This window comes from Rhyacophila brunnea, unplaced genomic scaffold (genome assembly GCF_057557595.1).
Source record: "Rhyacophila brunnea isolate RB1 unplaced genomic scaffold, BYU_Rbru_1.0 scaffold_9, whole genome shotgun sequence".
In the NCBI taxonomy this organism is placed as follows: domain Eukaryota; kingdom Metazoa; phylum Arthropoda; class Insecta; order Trichoptera; family Rhyacophilidae; genus Rhyacophila; species Rhyacophila brunnea.
Window position 1 is genome coordinate 5,123,131 of NW_028233361.1, and position 6,000 is coordinate 5,129,130.

Sequence of the window (6,000 nt, forward strand, 5' to 3'; positions counted from 1 at the left end):
TAAACTGTTAAGATCTGACACTTTGTCAGTTACACTTAATTGTTTTCATTGAATTAAGAGTACAAATTACAGATGGTGTTGCTTAGTCAATCTATATAATTATTATATATATCATTATCTATATATGAGTCGCTTAGAATCATAACTCACATATTCCAAAAATCAAGTTTTGAGATAATCGCTAAAAACCAACAGAGCACTATTTTTTGTAATTAGAAGAACAGTATTGAACTCCCTAGAATATTAATGAGTGAGAGAGTCGAATAACTTTTTTTTTTTAAATATATATACCTAATACTCCTAACGTTGCAGACATACAGCATACTATGAGAAATAGAGCTCCCCGATTGGTTAGGAAGGCGTTGGTGACAAAACTCTATTCTTTGAAATATACGACATATTACACCAACAATGAACTTTGTCAACGATTTTCACATGGTTTAAATTGACTTTTAATACTCAACTATTTTTCGGTATATAGATTAATTCATTTAGAATCACTTGGCATATTTAACTAAAAAACGACAAAATTTCAATATGTGAGTTATGATTCTAAGCGACTCATATTATCTCAAATTATGTCTTACCATCTGCAATTTGTACTCTTAATTCAATGAAAACAATTAAGTAAGACTGACAAAGTATACCCTATTTATGTCGGATCTTAACAACGTACCTCCACCCTTCGCCACTGGTAGGTACTATATCAAATCCCACATGTCTGTGAATAAGCCTGACTTTCATTCGTGGGTATTCTGCGAAAAAGCACTAAGTCAAAATTTTGCTGTTTTGACTTAATGATGAGGTAATCTTATTAAGAGTACGCTCTATAGTCTACAAAAACACACACAGTCATATCTATAAAACTGGCGAAGATAATTTATGTTATAAGTCAAAAAGACATACATCTATTCAGAGAAAAAGCACTAAATGGACTTAGTGCATTTGCTTGTCTCATTCTCAGGCTATATTCACAAAATTCTGCGTGCGAAACTGCACAAACACTCAAACATCATACTCAAAGCAATGTCGCAGAAAGGAATTTGCCTTTTATATATATAAAAAAAGTTAAGACCGTCCAAACTTTCAAAATCGATTATCTCAAAACTAGTATTTTTGACTTAATGCTTATTCGCAGAATACCCACGATTGTTCATTTTTACCACCTTATGTTTGGGTCAATACAGCACATTTATTTACTATTTCTCCAAATGCTTGATTGGCAATATTTATTGTTCAAATACTTACTTACTTCACCCAATATCATCCTAGCATCGAGCATAATAGACATGTAAGACTTACAGCACATAAATTACTCTTGTAACATCGCTACCGGGGGAGTCAGTCAGTCACAACTATAGAACCCATGCAGCAGTGCCAGAAAAGCAGTTTCACACTATTAAAGCCATCCGGAGTACATGTCCTGGCAGCTAACCGTACGTGAAGCATTCAAAGACATAGTAGCGATTGTTAAGTTAACCTAATCGCCGATATGTATGACAATAATATTGCTTATTACGATCAAAAATGCTGCCGTTTTGCAAATTCTAATTTTGCATAACTTAAATACTTTCTAACTTGAGATTCATTCGCAGAATTATTAAAACTACACAAAATAAATTGAATAATTATAAATTCATAGTTAATATACTTGCATTCTGTGCATATTAATTTCAATGACAACATTACGTCAAACATGCTCACGCTGCTGTCATCATTCGTCCAGTGATAACGAGCATTTATAAATAGATGAAATGCTAAATACTCTTTTTCTGTGGACGATATACTGTTCAACAGCAGTCACTTGTGTTTCTTAATATTCAATCATTATGCGCCGCGGTGCTGGCACTTATGCACCCGATGTCAGCTGCCTAAGATTAAGTAACACTTAGGACCACGTATGCTTTTGCATCTAGCCCATAGCACATGCCATATAATTTGATACTGCCAGTTATTTTAGATCTGAGGAACTATTCAATAATATAGTTTACTATGTGCAATAAATTATTAGAAAAATTCTGCAAGATTCGGCTGTCACATGTTTCTTGATTTATACGTAAATCTATAATGACTATGTTTTAAGTAGGTATTAAAGGCGTTCTGAGCATTTTGGTTTTATTAAAATTGTATTATACAATTAGTGAAGTTTACGAAAAGTATTTTTAGTAAATTATTGACTTATGAATCAATTAATAAAAAATTATACATATCTATTTGACTATGCGCTAGAAAACCCAAGTCACCTTTTAGGTACCACCAAAAATCTTAGGCAATATATTTTTTTTTCAGAAGATGTTTCTATTTTTAATGTATATTATTTAAATTACATTAGTTATGTGTTATATTAATTCGTTCTTTTAAACTAGTGTACACTACAGTGAGTTCTCGACATACGACCATTCGGACTTGACTTTAGGACGAACAAAAAATGCGTTTTTTTAAGTTTTTGTCGCCCACATGCATTGTGGAATTGATTGTGTCATCTATATTTTTATTATATGTGCAGTTGGAAAATGCGTTTTCTTAAGTTTTTGTCACCCACATGCATTGTGGAATCGATTGTGTCATCTATATTTTTATTATATGTGCAGTTGGTCACGCTTTGTATGCACTTATGGACGGTGGTTTATTCAAGGTTTAAATAGAATCTATGTGCATGCCCGGCTTTATTGCGTCTGTACACGTGCATGGATTTTTCCGGGCAGCAATATTGCATATTTTAAACTATCGTGACAATAACGGTTTACATGTAAAAGTGCTGACTGTCTCTCCAATTCATTCTTTAAGAGTGAGCGAGACGCGACATTGTCATTTATGGTACTATTTCGTATGATTTGACAGGTAGTGAAAATCGGGCAATCTGAAAATTCATTTGTAATTCGTTTTTTTACTGGCAGGTTCGCCCTATTGTTCTACTGCGCAGGCGCAGATCGAAAAAATCCTGTCGTATGAAAATTCAGAAGCTTCCAAACTTTTTTAATTCATGCATGCAATCTTGCCAATTGCAGGATAATACATATTTACCCATACATTTTCTTGCTATGGCCGCGATAATACTCACTGTCAACAGTAAATGGATGCATGTGTAAACGGGGTATTAAAGCATGTAAATATTGTGTAACCCTTCTGTTGTAAATTGAAGCCATTTTTTATTTATCATTCTAAAAATTCAAGAGCCTTGATGGGAATCAATAAGTCTAATAACCACTACATTATCGTTGGAATAAAAAGGTATGGGTGACAAAATGCTCTTTTCAAGACTGGTTTGACTATTGTTTCATTCCGGAAGTAAAGAAATATTGTGATGAAAAAGATATAGCTTTTAAAATGTAACAGCACTAAAAGAACTAGATGAACTGAAGAAGCTAAATCAATGATGCAATGATGCAAAATTTGGACTCAGATAGACCATAGATTTTCGAAGGTAGGACGCCTTATTCAGCAACCACTTGCCTGTTATAATGAAATTTGACTTACGACCAAGGTGGCGTAACGAAACTCCGTCACAAGTCGAAAACTCACTGTATTTATAATAATCTATAACGTTATTTTGGAGGAATACCTGTGAGATATTGCTGTTTCTAAATAAGTTTAGCGGTAAATATAAAAGCGACTACCATTGCACTGCCATCGGTATAGAATAACGAAGTACTATGAAGATTTTGTTTTAGAAACTATAATGTTATCCGAAGATGAACAAATGCTTAACCGAACTGAATTAGAGTATACAGAAATAAAAATGTGAAAATATACCATGCATTTAAATTATCAGCTTTGATAAATCCACTAATTCAAAAATGATCAGTCTAATTATTTTTTTTAATAGTTTCAGTTGAATTTTTATGGTGTGGACTTACTTCATCTCACCTTTCTGACCCTCTCTTTACTCATAATAATTATGTAATATGTCATCCCCGTTTTGGCAAAAGGGCGAATATTAATTTTTGGCGAAACTGAATTTTTTTTATCTAACTATAGTAAAAATTTGTGAAAATTACCAGGATTAGGAAAATCTTTTTCTTCCTGGCGTTACAACCCTCACTTCCCCTAGCATCTGTTTACATCCAGTTTTGGACAACGAAGGTTTAACTCGACATCTTGCAGGAGGTGGACCAGGTCTCCATTTACCTTAAAATTTCTCGAATGTTAATATTAATGTATTGTCAATTTCGTTAATATTGGTTTTATATACCATATCGTCGCTTAAGAAACAACACCGCGGAAGTCAATTAATAAAAATTTTCAGGGGAAACAAAAAACGTCTCAAAAAATTGAAAATTGATACCTTTTAACTTTTTTTTTTTTTGTGTTTAGTTAAAAAAAACATTTTTTTAACTAAACACAAAAAAAAATAAGTTAAAAGGTATCAATTTTCAATTTTTTGAGACGTTTTTTGTTTCCCCTGAAAATTTTTATTAATTGACTTCCGCGGTGTTGTTTCTTAAGCGACGATATATTGTTTTCTCCTCTGTTCTGGCATTTTATTTAAGATTGATAGATACTTTTCTGATTGACTGACAGTTTTGGACAAGATCTGCCGGATTCAAAAGAATAACAAAATCGATTTTTCCCCCCATGTAAAATTGTTCACATGGGATATTTGGCCTTTTACCAATACAGGAATGATGTAATGAATACACATGTAACATATTTTCCATTCTTCTTCAGTGATCATTTATTTTTTGAACTGCAATCATAGAAATAATATGATGTAATCAGCAAGTAGATTTTTTCCTTGCACAATTCTGTTAAGTATATATTTCATGAATATTAAAACCATATAGATTTCAAATGTCATTTTAATTAAAGCAATAATGAAGACTTTTCACATCATTAAAATATAAAATCTAGCGAAAATATATTTTATAGTTTAATTTATGGCAATATTTTTTTATGAATCATATTATATTCAAAGGTCCATTGCAATACAAGACCTTTGTACTATCTATATTTATTATGTTCATTTGAAACGATAATATTTCTAAGATATCCGTCTTATAAACTATCTTTTATTTTAAATATTAAGCGTGTAATTATTGGTTTGTGTACCTACCTAATAACTTTTTCCTGTAATAAGATTAGTCAACATTTCCTGAAAACTTTTATCTGTATTTTCTGTTATATATTATGTGTAACAAAAATATTTTTATATTTATTGTATTAAGGGTTGTTAATGTGCCATCGAATTATAATACTATTGATTGAAAAAACTTTGTTTGATTTACCATTACATTTGGATGTTGGTTTGGATATTGGATGTATAAATTTCAAGCCAAAAGACAATGATATTATAAGGCATTTAATCACAAAACCAGGAAGTCACACTTACGAGCAAAATCTAACTAAAAATATTATTCTATGTGAAATTTCACACATGACATAACTCAAAATCATACGAAACAAAAAAGGTTTAAAAACCTAGAGCGCGATGCAGAACCATACTTAGGCGCAGAAGTCCTTAAGAACATACATAAGTGAAACGGCAAATAATTTTCAACGATAGATGGAACGAAATTTCGCATTAATCGCCAATTGCCGAGCGACATTCGAGGTGGGAGTATGTCGATTTTTTTGTGATGGCGTCGTAAGAATATATTCTTATATTGTGTAAAGATGACTAAAAATCGTCATGCCTTTATTCGAAAAAGAAAACATGTCAATGAATATATTATTATTATAACAATAAACATACCACTAAATGGATGCATGTTGAATTTTTATGGCAAATTATGTTCCGTTCAGCACGCGTCATTAGCACAATCCGCGCGCGTCGCATAGTTATGATCTTTTTAGACCATGCTTCAGTTGAGGTATAGCCTTAAGATACGCGCCTAACTTTAAGGGGACTTTAATGACCTAAATAATAATATATTTATTTTTATTACATCACAGTCAATAAAAACAAGCAATTTGATAGAATATTTTTATTATGTATTATTAAAATTCAAACATTAATATTATAAATATCACACATTATTTAAGAAGTGTGCCATTCTTAAA